Raw genomic sequence first — 15000 nt, forward strand, 5'->3', positions numbered from 1 at the left:
AGTGTCTCTCGGGGTAGCGAGGGTGGCACTTACTGCCTTATCTCTCCATCTCTATTACTCCGCAAATTATTAACGTAGTGATTTAGAGACGGGCTAAGGAGGAGGAGGAAGAGGAGGAGAGAAGGGAATTTAGAAGGACAGTAATGCAAGAGAGAAGAGATATGTACATTAAGGATTCGATATTAATAGATATAAATTAGATGTGAATTACTGATTAGAATACGGTTATTATAGAGTAGGACGGATTAAAAACGCATCTTTTTCAGGAGGAGGAGGAGGAGGAGAGGGTGGTAGAAGAGAGGATTGGAGTGTACCGCGAGATGCAAAAAGGAGAGTAAGGAGGAAGAGGAGCAGAAAAACGGATTTGGGAGGAAAGGGAAGGAAAGGAAAGGAAAAGAAAGGTAAAGAAGAGGAGCAGAAGGAATAGAAAAGGTAAAGAAAGGAAACGAAAGAATTGGCAGGTAAAACGAGAGGAAAGGAAAGGAAAGGGAAAGAGAGAAAAGGAAACGAATGGAAAGAAAAGGAGAGGAAACGGATGGCATATGGAGAGAAAAGGAAAGGAACAGAGATTAATTGAAAAAAAAAGCGGAACGAAACAAAGGGAAAAAAAGAAAAAGTTCATGAAATCAACCGAAGTCAAGCTAAACAAAATTAGAAGCCACTGAGTAGAGAGGAAAAATAAAAGGAGAGATGAATGCAAGAAAGAAATGGGAACAAGAACGCCAAGAATACGACACGAAAAGGAGAAAATGGAGAAGAGGAAATAGACAAACTGGAAAAAAGGAGGAAAAGAGAGAAAGTAGAGTGAAGAGAAAAGCGCAAGATAAAATGAGGTAAGCCTTTATATGGAGGTAAAAAATAAGAAAGTGTGAAAATTACGGGGAACTTCATAAACTTCGATAACTTTGTACGCGATAACGATGATTGTTTTTTTTTTACAGCAAAGGAGACAGCACAAGGGCACACAAAAAAAGGAAGCAATAAAAAAAAGCCCGCTACTCGCTGCTCCTGTAGAGGTGGTCGAAAGAGCAGTCAAGAGGTGTCCTGATACCTTCCTCTTGAATGTAGCTACCCGATAACGAGCCTTTTCCTGCGCGTCCCCCTTCCGTGTATCGTCCGCGTATCGTGTATCTATGAACCGTACTTGTATTGTTTGTGTGTTGTTCCTGTATTGTCCTCGTGTCCTCGTCCACATACAAACACAGACGTCTATTAATATTTACGGCAGATAATTATATGGGTGAGGGAGCTGGGAAAGAGGACGAGGAGGGGGAGGAGGAAGAGGAGGAGGAAGAGGAAGAGGAGGAGGTGGAGGAGGAGGGCTAGGATGAGGAGCGAGTATTATGGTTGTCATCCGCAATAAATTCTGTCTTATTATTATCACTATTATTATTATTATTATTATTATTATTATTATTATTATTATTATTGTTATTGCTGTTCATATTAATGGAGATAAGAGATCTACACACACACACACACACACACACACACACACACACACACACACACACACACACACACACACACACAGCAAACATCGGCTCGGCAACTACAAAGGAATAAGGAAGAGAAGGAAAGGAGGAGGAGGAGGAGGAGACATCATTATATGTGGCATCCAGCCTTCCTCTCATTTGCATTACAATGACTAATGTTGGTCATCATATCGCGGGATGTGCTTCATTATATCAAAATTACCGAGAGAGAGAGAGAGAGAGAGAGAGAGAGAGAGAGAGAGAGAGAGAGAGAGAGAGAGAGAGAGAGAGAGAGAGAGAGAGAGAGAGAGAGAGAGAGAGAGAGAGAGAGAGATGGCAAATGATGAAGTACAGAGAGGGGGAAGAGTACTGTTCCTCCTCCTCCTCCTCCTCCTCTTCCTCCTAGTCATTAAAACGCTAACAAGCAATTAGAAGAGGAGGGAAAAACGAATATACTAAAACAAGAGTCAAGGAGTAAAAGGAAGAAGGAGGGAAGGAGGAGAGGGGGAAGAAGGGGGAAGAAGAGGGAAGGGGAGGAAGAGGAAGCGAGGGAAAAAGAAGAGAAATCGGTGGATGCAGGAAGATAAGAAAAATAAGAAATAGAAGAGAAAGAGATATGAAGAGATGTAAGGAAATAGATGAAAAGAGAGAGAGAGAGAGAAAACAGATAATAAGGAATGGAGAAAGGAATAAATACAGAAAAATAGGAGAGAGAGAGAGAGAGAGAGAGAGAGAGAGAGAGAGAGAGAGAGAGAGAGAGAGAGAGAGAGAGAGAGAGAGAGAGAGAGAGAGAGAGAGAGAGAGAGAGAGAGAGAGAGAGAGAGAGAGAGAGAGAGAGAGAGAGAGAGAGAGAAAAGGAAGAAAGTGAAAAAGAAGGAAGAAGTAGAAGAAAACGGAGGAAACTAAAGAGAAATGGAGGGAAGGAAAAGAAGAAGCGAATTAGTTAGGAAGAGAAAAAGAAGAAGGAGGAAAAGGAAGAGGAAGAGGAGGAGGAAGAGGAGGAGGGAGAAAAAAAAGTTCTAAGCAAGTTTCTGTTGGCTCGTCAAAGTTGTGCTAATCAAACGAGTCTTCCCTCATAGACCAGGAGGAAGAGGAGGAGGAGGAGGAGGAGGAGGAGGAGGAAGAAGGAAGCATAGAAGAGCAGGCAACAGAAAGGCTAACTATTCTTTTGATATACTCGTCGGGAACTTCAATCATGTTTTGTATGTATGTATGTATGTATGTATGTATGTATGTATGTATGTGTGTATGTATGTATGTGTGTATGTATGTATGTGTGTATGTATGTATGTGTATGTAAAACCTTTCATATCCCTTCAATAATTCTCTCTCCATCACCTCCTCTTCTTTCTCTTCTTCCTCCTCCTCCTCCTTCTTCACCCATCTTTATTGCCGCCTCCTCCTCCTCCTCCTCCTCCTCCTCCTCCTACATTCCATTCATTTTTCTTGTATCTCCTCACCCACTCGTTTCTCATACTGCATTTTTCCTTAGATTCCTCTCTCTCTCTCTCTCATACATTTCTCCTCCACACCCTCCATTCTTTACTTTTTCTTTTTTTTTCTTTTAACTCTTGTATCTTTCCTCCTCCTCCTCCTCCTCCATCTCCTCTTCGTTTTTGCTCTCTTCTTTTTTTCTTTTTCTTCCTAATAGTCTTCTTCCTATTCCTCTTTTGTCTTCCTTCTCTCTTTTAGCTCTTATCAACTGCCCTTTCCTCCTCTTCCTCTTTCTTTTCCTCTCGTTTTCTCCTCCTTCTTTTCCTTCGTCCCTCGTCCTCTCTCCAACTTTCTTACCTTTTTCTCTCTCCGATTATTTTGTATTCCTTCTTTTTATTCCTTTTTGCTTCTTTCTCTCCTCATCCTTATTCTCACGCTCTTCTTCTTTTTCATCTTCTCTGCCTTGCTTCCCTCTTCATCCTGTCTCTCCTCTTTTTCTTCCTTTTCTCCCTCCTTCTCCTTCTCCTCCACTGGCTTGCTCCTCAACATTCTTTACATCTCCCTCTTCCTTCTCCTCCTCTTCTCTCTCCATCCTCCTTCTACTTCTCTTTTTTCCTCTCTCCTCCTCCTCCTCCTCCTCTTATAATCCAATCCTATCCGAAAATTTACCCCAATTCAACTCTTTCTCCTTGCTCGTCTTCATCCTACCCATCCCTCCTCCTCCTCCTCCTCCTCCTCCTCCTCCTCCTCAGCAAGGCCGGGAGTGTGGAAATGTATTCACGGAGCGCACAAGTCTTCCTGGATGGTTTATTGGGCATGTATTACCTTCCTTTGCTCTCCGTGCGCTTGGTTTTTGCGGTGAAGGCGGCTTATTTGAAGAGAGAGAGAGAGAGAGAGAGAGAGAGAGAGAGAGAGAGAGAGAGAGAGAGAGAGAGAGAGAGAGAGAGAGAGAGAGAGAGAGAGAGAGAGAGAGAGAGAGAGAGAGAGAGAGAGAGAGAGAGAGAGAGAGAGAGAGAGAGAGAGAGAGAGAGTATGTATATTATGTTGGTTGCTTGCGATTCTTTTTCTTCGTTTATTTGCATTACTCTCGCTGCTGTTTTTCTTCTTTAACGTTCAATTTCGCTTCTTATGCCCTCTTCTTCTTCTTCTTCTTCTTCTTCTTTTTCTTCTTCTCCGTCCTCCTCTTCATCTCCTTGTTTTCTTCTTCTTCGTCCTTCTCATACTCTTCTTGTTCTTCTTCTTCTTCGTCCTCCTCCTCCTCCTCCTCCTCGTCCTCCTCCTCCTCCTCCTCCTCCTCTTCCCCGCCTGGAGGTGTTTCTCTCACACCCCTCATCTCCGATACTTTCATCCCTCCCTTCCTTATCATCTTTGCCTTTACCCTCCTCCTCCTCCCCCTCCTCCCTCCCTCTCCCCCATCACCTCCTCATCTTCCTTCTCTCCTCCTTTTTGGCATCAGGTATAAACACACACACACACACACACACACACACACACACACACACACACACACACACACACACACACACACACACACACACACACACACACACACTTTTATTCCTGTTTTTTTTCTTTCCTTCTTTTCTTTTACAGTTTTCCCTTTCCATTTAAAAGAGTGAATTTTCTTTTATACTACTTTCCATATAGTGTTTTCTTTCCTTTGCTCCTTCTGTCCTTTGCCTTTCCTTCTCCTATCTTCCTATGCCACTTCTTACTTTTCCTCCTTTCTCCTTTTCTTCTTTTTGCTTCCCTATTCTTCTTCTTATCATTCAAACGTGTAGTATTTCACCTTGTTCTAGAGCTTATACTTTATTTCCTCTCTCCCTCTTTCCCTTCCTCCCTTCCTTCTATTTCTCCTTCCTTTCTTCTCTTCCATTTTATTTGCATCCACTTTCACTCCAACCTTCTGTATACACGTTCATTCTAACCTTGCTTTTCCTCCCTTTTCCTTTCTCTTCTTCAATTCCCTTTCTTTTTTCTTCATCACATCTTACTCTTTCCTCCTTTCCTCTCTGTATGCACTCCTCTTCTTCTCTCCTCTCACCCAGTCATATATTCCTTCCTTCTTTCCTTTTATCCTTCCTAAGATAGTTTTCTCTCTGTCAACCTTCCTTTAAACAACCAATTCCCTTCATGCACTCTCCACCAAAACACACACACACACACACCACACAAACCCTCACCACCACCACCACCTTCACCAACCTCACCTCACCTCACCTCACCCAGACTGCACCGATCACCTGTTTGCAGCCTAATTACAGGTGTCCGTCACTTTATACTGCACGGCGCGTTGTCTGTAGCCCGTCGCCGCCGCTCCGAGCCGCCCCGCCTTACCTCGCCTCACCCCGTCCTCCTCCCTCTCCCAGCCTCACCAACCTCCCCCGGCCGTCCCTTCATAACTCAACGCGGGAAGCTAAAGACGTAAGTGTAAGCTGCCCTCGCCTAATGCCCAGCCAGCGCCCCGAGGAGGAGGTGGAGCCAGCAGGAAAGTACGGAGTGGCGGAGTCGTATGTTAGATAGACCGGCCCGGGGAAGGAAGGGATGGATGCAGGAGGAGAAGGGATGGGATAGGATGCAGCAGGGATGGATAGATGAATAGATGGATGGCTAAGGTGAAGGATGTAAGAAAGAGGGATGATGGGGATGAGGAGGATGAGAAGGAAGAGGAGAATGGATGACTAAGGTTAGGGAAGGTATAAAAAAAGGATGAAGATGAGAACGAGAGGAGGATGAGAAGGATGAGATCGAAGAGGTGAATGGATGCAGGGATGGGATGGGATAGGATGGGGTGCAGCAGGGATGGATGAATAGATGGATGAGTGACTTGGGGTGAAAGACGATGATAACATAAAAAAGGATGAAGAAAATAAGGAGGAGGATGAGGATGAGAAACAAAGAGGATGGATGCATGAGGAAAAGGATGGGATGGGGTGGGATGGGCAAAAGCAGGGATGGATGGATGAAAAGATGGATGACTAAAGTGAAGGACGTAACAAAATAGGATGATGAGGATGAGAAGGAAAGGGATGGATGCAAGGGACAAGATGGATGAAAATGATACATGAAGGATGAACAGATGGATGACTAAGATGAAGGACGTAAGAAAAAAAGGTTGAAGAAGATGAGGTGGATGAAAAAAGGATGAGGGGGATGAAGATGAGAAAAATGAGAGGAGGACGAAGAGGATGATGATGAGGAGGAGGAAAACGAAGAGGGGGGTGGACGACTAGGTGGATGAGTCGATGGATGACTGACTTAAGGTAAAGGACGATGATAACAAAAAAAAGGGATGAAGAAGGAGATGAAAAGGAGAAATAAGAACTAAGATGAAGATGGATGCTGGAAAGGGATGGATGAGTAGGAGAATGAGAACGAAGAGGAGAAAGAGAAGGAGATGCAGAAGTACAAAGAGGAAGAGGAGGAGGAAGAGAAAAATGAAGAGATGCTGGAATACAAGAAAGAAGAGGAATATGTACAAAATTATACATCACTGAGAGACGAAAACTAGGAGGAGGAGGACGAAGAAGAGGAAGAAGATGAAGAGGAGGAGGTTCCTATGAGCTGTGAGAGGTAGATGGAGGGAGAGATAAGAAAATGAAGGGATAAAGAGAGGGAGCATTAGACGAGGGAAAGAAAAGATGTGTTAATGAGAATGGATAAACAGAGGGAGAGGCAAAGGAAGAGAGGGAGAAAGGGGAAGAGAAGGAGGAGAGATAAGTGTATGCAGGAAAATATGAAAAAAATGGAGAGAAAGATGAAAGAATGGAGAGATAATTGGCCAAAGAATTAGCTAGAAGAGGAGAAGGAGGAGGAAGAAAGAATATTAAAAGAAGAACGAAGAGAAGTAAGGGGAAGAGAAAAGGAGGAGGAGGAAGAGGAGGAGGAGGAAAAAAGAAAAAAACAGGAGGAGGGCTAATAAGAGAAGGAAGTGCTCTCTCTCTCTCTCTCTCTCAGCCTGGGATAATGGAATGGAGGACTAAAAAGAGAGAGAGAGAGAGAGAGAGAGAGAGAGAGAGAGAGAGAGAGAGAGAGAGATTGCAAAGCCTTATAACAATATCTCTATAAATTTGCATCTCTCTCTCATACTCTCAATCATTCTCTCCCTTCCTCTCTAACCCTCTTTTCCCCTCCCTCTCCCCCTCTTCACCCTCCTCCTCTCTCTCTCTCTCACTCTCTCACTAATGCACGCTCGTTGCCTCTGTTAATTGGTCTCCCTAATTACGCTAATTGCTCCCTTGTAATGACCCAGGAAGTTGAACACGATTAATGAAACTCATGATTCGCGTTTCACTGCGGATCCGAAACTTCTGAACCCGAGCATTACCTGAGTCACGGGAGAGAGAGAGAGAGAGAGAGAGAGAGAGAGAGAGAGAGAGAGAGAGAGAGAGAGAGAGAGTTCTTACACAGCTTCCTTCCTTCTCCTTTTTGTTTTTCTTCCTCCCTTCCTTCCTCTCTTTGCTTAATTTATCTTCATTTTCTTACTCTTCCTCTTCCTCCTCCTCGTCCTCCTCCTCCTCCTCCTCTTCGTACTCTTATTCCTCTCATCTGCATCCTCACTTCCTATCCCATGCACCCTCTCCTCTTTTTTTTTTTTACCCCATTTCCTTTTCCAATGTTTTTCTCCTCCTTCCCCTTCCTCCTTCTCCTCCTCCTCTTCCTTCTCCTTCTCCCCTCCCTGATATTTCACCTCCAAATTAGCACTCACTTCCAATCATTTCCTCACACACACACACACACACACACACACACACACACACACACACACACTGGATACATAATAGAAAAAAAAATGCATGTTATTGGTTTGTTATTTATGAAAGTGTACTCCTCTTTCTCCTCCTCCTCCTCCTCCTCCTCCTCCTGGTGGTTCATTCATCCCATCCTGACAACTGAAACACCTAGAAACACCTGTTCGAACCCCCGCAGTCATTATTCATCTACTCTGTCGGTGGTGGAAGTGGTGGTGATGGTGGTGGTGGTAGCAGCTGCACCGGTAGTCTCAACAGTAGTAAGCGTTGTGTAGTAGTAGTAGTGGTGGTGGTGGTAGTGGTGGTGGTGGTGGTGGTGGATATTGTTGTTTTTGCTCCTCTTTTCTGTTTTTATTTATTTATTTATTTATTATTTCGCTGTATACTTAGCTTCTTGCATCTTTCTTCTTCCTCTTCCTTTTCTTCCTTCTGTCCTTTCCTACTGTTTCTTTTCGCCATATATTTCATTTCCATTTTCTCACTAATTCTACTTCCATTGTTATTCGTATAATTTACATATTTTATTTTATTTCTAGTGTTATATTCTACTTTCATTCTTTCTCACTGTCAATCTATTTATCAATCTATCTATCTGTACCTATTTTTTCTTCTTATTCTTCTTCACCTTCCTCAGCATTTTCCATTCTTTAATCTTTCCTACATTCACTTAACCACCACCACCACATAAACACCACCGCTACAACCAACACCAAATACAGTAGTCTCCCCAACGCTACCAATCCTCCCAACACCACCACCACCACACATCCCTTCAAAACACCACCACGACCACCACCACATAAACACCACCACTACAACCAACACCAAAATCAGTAATCTCCCCAACGCTACCAATCCTCCCAACACCACCACCACCACACATCCCTTCAAAACACCACCACGACCACCACCACATAACAAACACACCATATAGTAGTCTCCCCAACGCTACCAATCCTCCCAACACCAACCCCACCACACAACCCTTCAAAACACCACCACCACCACATAAACACCACCGCTACAACAAACACCAAATACAGTAGTCTCCCCAACGCTACCAATCCTCCCAACACCAACACCACCACACATCCCTTCAAAACACCACCACGACCACCACCACCACCACATAAACACCACCGCTACAACAAACACCAAATACAGTAGTCTCTCCAACGCTACCAATCCTCCCAACACCAACACCACCACACATCCATTCAAAACACCAACACGACCACCACCACCACCACCACCCTCAATACTACATACTCACGACAACCACCACCACCAGCAAGAAAGACAGTAACTCCCCCAACCAGCCCCCACCACTATCACCCCACCACCACCACCACAGTAACCCATCCGACGAAAAAGCACCCCAACCACACCACCCCAACCATTCCTACTAGACCCCAAACCCCAACCCCACATACACCACCCTCACCACTACCTCCACCACCACCGTTGTTTCCGCCCCCCCCAATCCCCCCCCCCCCCCAACAAGTTCCGGCCCCGCTACTAATTGCACCCTTTCGGCGGCGGCGGTGCTCGTGTTGCCTCTAATCCGACGCTCTCTGGGGGAGGGAGGAGAGTGGGGGGAGGGAGAGGGAGAGAGGTGGAGGAAAGGGAAGTCGATTTTTAATTCCCCACCCACAAAAACACCGACAAGAAGAAGCAGCGGAGGAAAAAAAAAAAAAAAAAGGAGGAGGAGGAGGAGAGGGGGGTCATTATATTCGGTGGTGGTGGTGGTGGTGGTGTGTGGGGAGACTAATAGATCGATTGTTTTATGTTTTATAGGTGGTGGTGGTGGTGGTAGTGAAGGGGTGGGTGAGGGGGTGATGGGGGGATGAGGGGGAAGGAAGGAAGGAAGGAAGGAAGGAAGTAGGGTATGTTAATCTAAATTTGGGTGTGTGTGTGTGTGGGTGTTGCCTCGGTGCTCATCTCCGTCACATTTAGTTAATTTGCCGTTTTTTTTTTTTCTTAGTTGATTGTATTGCATTTTACTGTATTGTATTGCCACCTTTATTTTATTTTTATTTTTTCATTTTTGAGTTGGTTTTGTATATCTAAGTAGGTCATAACAGGGATTACTACAGATCGATTTACCACTACTGTTACTACTACTACTACTACTACTACTACTACTACTTCTACTGGACGTCCAACACACAAGCGAGGATGACGATGACCAGTATGAGATGAAAGAAGATAAATGACGATGCAAAAGGAGAATTATGATGAAGATAATGATGATGATGATGATGATGGAGCATAAGATGAAGCGAGAGAGAGAGAGAGAGAGAGAGAGAGAGAGAGAGAGAGAGAGAGAGAGAGAGAGAGAGAGAGAGAGAGAGAGAGAGAGAGAGAGAAAGGAAGCTGGGAACGGGAAAGTCAGGAAGGAGGGGGAGGGAAGGAGCTCGATGAAAGAGGAGACGAAAGAAGGAAAATAAGAAGAAAAATAAGAAGAAGGAGAGAGAGGGAGAGAAGTAACTGTAGTATAGAAGGGAGGGGAAGGGAGGAAGGGAAGGGAAGGGAAGGGGAGCGGAGGGGAAGGGAGGGAGGAGGAAACAGAAGCAAGAAGAAAGATGAGGAGGAAAGGAGAAAGGGAAATGAAAAAGGAAGGAGGTGACGGAGAAAAATTGGGTACGAAGAGAAGATGGGAAGAGGGGAAGATGATGATGGAGGGTAGGAGGGAGAAGGGGAGGAGGAGGAGGAGGAGGAGAAATAAGAGACGGAGACAGAGAGAGAGAAAAGAGCTGGGAATGAGATGGGAGAGAGGAAATGAGAAGAGGAAGAAACAAAACAATGAAAGGGAGAGAAGGAGGAAATATGAGAGGGAAATGCGAAAGAGGGAAGTGGAGAAAAAGGGGGATAAACGAGGAAGGGAGAAAAAGGGGAGAAAAGGGTGGAGGGGACTAATTATCATCATCATCGTCAGCAGCAGCGAGTTTAGTGTATGTACGTAATGATTGTGTGTGTGTGTGTGTGTGTGTGTGTGTGTGTGTGCCGTACCGCCTGTCCTTACCATATATGCGTAGACCATTTATCACATGAAACACACACACACACACACACACACACACACACACACACACACGTGAGCAAAAAGTAACAAGTTGTCCCCCCCCCCCAAGCCAAGGCAACCAACCCACGCCTTCTGCTATACTCTCTCTCTCTCTCTCTCTCTCTCTCTCTCTCTCTCTCTCTCTCTCTCTCTCTCTCTCTCTCTCTCTCTCTCTCTCTCTCTCTCTCGTGTGCTACCGGTGTTGAGCGAGAAAGGAACTACTAATGTCACTGCTACTGAAGGTGGAGGAGAAAGAGGAGGAGGAGGAGGAGAAGGAGGAGGAGGAGGAGAAGGAGGAGGAGGAGGAGAAGGAGGAAAGGTTGCTACTGGTGTTAACTGCTGGCAAGGGAAGCGGTTCTGTTCTTCGGAAGATGAGTGGAGGAGGAGGAGGAGGAGGAGGAGGGAGATGAAAGAAGCTGAAGTGTGGGAGGAGGAAGGAGAGGCAGACAGGAAGATGAGTGGAGGCGTGGATTGGAAGAAGGGAGGTGGAGGAGGAGGAGGAGGAGGAGGAGGAGCTTGTGTGTGGGAGAGAGGAAGGAGAACCAGACTGGGAGGTAAGAGGCAAAAAAAAAAGACAGAGAGAGAGAGAGAGAGAGAGAGAGAGAGAGAGAGAGAGAGAGAGAGAGAGAGAGAGAGAGAGAGAGAGAGAGAGAGAGAGAGAGAGAGAGAGAGAGAGAGAGAGAGAGAGAGAGAGAGAGAGAGAGAAGGATGAGAAAAAGACACAGAAATTAAAGAATAAAGAAAAGGAGACAGAGGAAGAAAGGGAAAAATAAGGAAGAGCAAATGAATATTAAAGAAATTGAGTAAATTGTTGATGGAGGAGGAGAAAGAAGAAGAGGAGGAAAGAGGAAGAAACAAGAGCATAAGAAAGATAAGTAAGAAAGAAAGAGTAGACGGTTGGTGGAGTGGAAGGAAGAGGAAGAGGAAGAGAAGAAGAAAGAGGAGGAAGAGGAGTGAGTCAGAGAGTTAGATAAGGAGACTAGAAATGGACACGCTAGATCAGGATAAGAATGAAGTAACCAGAAGGAGGAGGAGGAGGAGGAGGAGGAGGAGGAAGGAGAACGATAGAAGAGAAGATAGAAGAGGAGAGGAGAGGGATGACTGGGAGAGGAGCTAAGTTGTCTATAAATAAAAAAATATATATATATATATATAGTAAAAAAATATAAATAAAAAAGCAAATAAAATCGATAAATAGAGTAAGAAATAAAGAAAATATAAACTCGATAACAAAGAGATGCAAATAGAAAAGTACACAGTCGAAAAATAAATAAAATAAAAATGAGATAGAAGGAAATAAAGCCCATAAAGATAAAGAAAGAAGTAGAGTCGAGAGGAGAAAAGAAACATATATAGGAGAATAGCAGAAGACTATTTTACTAACTTAACTTACTGATGTTTCTTAGACGAGGCATTTAAGATAAGGCCAGCATCCAGTCTACCAAGTGCAAGATATCTTTTTTTTGCATATTAAGAAGAAGAAGCAGACTAGAAGCTAAACACAAACGGAAACTAAACTAACTAAACTTACTGCTGTCTTACGATATGGAAATTAAGATAACCCGAGCATCCATTCTACCAGGTGCAAGATATCTTTTTTTTGCATATTAAGAAGAAGAAGCAGACGAAGCTAAACACAAACGTAAACTAAACTAACTAAACTTACTGCTGTCTTACGATATGGAAATTAAGATAAGGCCAGCATCCATTATACCAAGTGCAAGATATCTTTTTTTTGCATATTAAGAAGAAGAAGCAGACTAGAAGCTAAACACAAACGTAAACTTAACTAACTAAACTTACTGCTGTCTTACGATATGGAAATTAAGATAACCCGAGCATCCATTCTACCAAGTGCAAGACATATATATTTTTTTCTTACATTACGAGGAAGAAGCTCCAGGGCAAAAAATAAGGAATAATTCAGAAAAAAACCCGCCTCTCTATATAAAAAAAAGTATAGAGGAGTATGCAAAAGAGAGGTCAATTTCGGAAGAAGAGTTTATTTTTATTTTTTTACATTAAGAGGACGAAGCAGAATACAAACTATACACAAACAAGCGTAAACCAGTTGGCCTTATCATTCTCCTCCTATAAAGAATACCTGAGTTGTTTATAAAGAAAATTTGATGGTACATTTCGACTCATATTCTCAAGCATTTCAGGACTCACACACCAACACCCACCGACGGTTGATAAGGCTTTCGTAGAGGTTGTGAACATATCCATGGGTAGTTACATGAGCCTAGTGATGGTTCGACAAGACTTCTGTTGCACTGTGAACGTGAAAAACACCTATGAGAACGCGGCTAATGTCCTTTGTGGTCTTTGGAAATGGTGGTTGGGCCCAAAGGTCGTATTCTTAAACATTTCGGAGTCGAAGCACACACATTTGACAAGGCTTTCGTAGGGATTGTGGGCATTTCCAGAGGTAGTTTTATGACCCTGGTGGTAGTTTGCCCCTCCCTCTGTACCATGAACCTAAAAAAGACACTCATGAGAACCCGATTGACCTCCTTTTTTGGCCTTTGGAAATAACTGTTGTGAGAGGCGGAAGCGTCTGAGAATATCGACCTAAATAAGTGTCCCAAATAAGTGTCCCATCATATTGTACTGCACTTGGATGAATCACACTTCCAGTCCTCCACTCATTTAGTTAGAGGACACAAGGTTAAAAAACGATGATGTAGTGTTAACTAAAAAAAGATCTGTGTAAAAGTAGAAATGGGCTATTTTTCTCTTTGAACAAGACTGAACATTTTGTTTACTTTGCACACTCAAACAAGCTTACTTACATTTTCTACGCTGAGACGCTGACGGAAATCCAAAATTACTCTTGCGGGTGAAGGATCACGAATGGGAACTGAAAAGACGTAAAAATAGTTGTAAATAGGTTGCAATTAACACCTATGATTTTTTTTTGGTCATTGCTAAAGGGAAAGAAAAAAAGGCAAGGTTTCGGTCGCTATACCTCTAATACTATCGGAATAAAAAGAGATAAATCATGACAATTATATCTTTTACAGTTTACAGTTTACAGTTGACTGAGCTAGTTTGCCTTGTACACAATTGCACCATTCCAGGGCAGCAACACAGGATCGTATTATGAAGCAGTTCGGCGCCGAAGTACAAGAGAAGATGGCGCCACTATAAACACTTGCCTGCGCGATGAAGGGCTGGGGCCGAACACCATCCAGGCCCCTCAAGCAAGCCTACCGGCGCTATAGGCGTAGACGTAAAAAAAAAAAGACCACATTTGACAAGGCTATCGTAGGAGTTTTGGGGCATTTCCAGGGGTAGTTTTATGACCCTGGTGGTAGTCTAACCCTTCTTCTGTACCATGAACCTAAAATAACAATCATAACAACCCTTCAGATCTCCTTTTTGGCCATAGGAAATAGTGGATGTGAGAGCCGAAAGCGTTTAGCAATACCGAACATATTCCGACAGACATATTACAAAGATTTTTTTAGAAGTTTGTGAATTGTATTGAAATTTCTTTACTAACGGATTTTTGTGATGTTCTTCAGTAGCGGTCACTCTTTAGTCCTCTCCTTCTCAGCACATGACCCAGAAACTTCAGTTGTCGCCATGGATTAATTCAGAAAGGCACCCAAGGCTAATGAGGATAATTAAATAAGCAAGAAGATGATATAAAAGTAAAAGGAAAAGGAGGAAAAAGAGGAGAGACTGAGGAGAAGGGAGAGGAAAGAGAAAAAACAGAGGGGGAAGAGGAAATGAGGGAGCAGGATGGGGAAAAGGAACAAAGAGGAAGACGGAAAGGGAGTAGAGAAAGAGAAAGAGGAGGAGGAGGAGGAGGAGGAGGAGGAGGAGGAGGAGGAGGAGGAGGAGGAGGTGTCATTGCAGGAGGCACCGTGACATATTCATTGCTAAGCTTCTTAACACCCCAACAGCTGCATCCCCTTCTCACACACACACACACACACACACACACACACACCCACACACACACACTTGCTTAGATGAAAGTACACTTTTTAATAGTTTGAGAGAGAGAGAGAGAGAGAGAGAGAGAGAGAGAGAGAGAGAGAGAGAGAGAGAGAGAGAGAGAGAGAGAGAGAGAGAGAGAGAGAGAGAGAGAGAGAGAGAGAGAGAGAGAGAGAGAGAGAGAGAGAGAGAGAGAGAGAGAGAGAGAGAGAGAGAGAGAGAGAGAGAGAGAGAGAGAGAGAGAGAGAGAGAGAGAGAGAGAGAGAGAGAGAGAGGCAGCTGTTAAGAAGCAACACAAGGGGTATGTCACGGTCTGTTTCACACACAC

General features: G+C 43.9%; 1 long non-coding RNA gene across 1 annotated transcript in view; it reads right to left on the bottom strand.

The window, feature by feature from the left end:
• Positions 1 to 15000, bottom strand: part of LOC127005584 (uncharacterized) — a 92959-nt gene that overhangs the window by 63634 nt on the left and 14325 nt on the right. The window contains exon 2 of the long non-coding RNA XR_007758740.1: positions 13520 to 13587. This is a non-coding gene — a long non-coding RNA (uncharacterized LOC127005584). The remainder of the gene's footprint in view (positions 1 to 13519; positions 13588 to 15000) is intronic.

Source organism: Eriocheir sinensis, chromosome 3, assembly GCF_024679095.1.
Source record: "Eriocheir sinensis breed Jianghai 21 chromosome 3, ASM2467909v1, whole genome shotgun sequence".
In the NCBI taxonomy this organism is placed as follows: Eukaryota; Metazoa; Arthropoda; class Malacostraca; order Decapoda; family Varunidae; genus Eriocheir; species Eriocheir sinensis.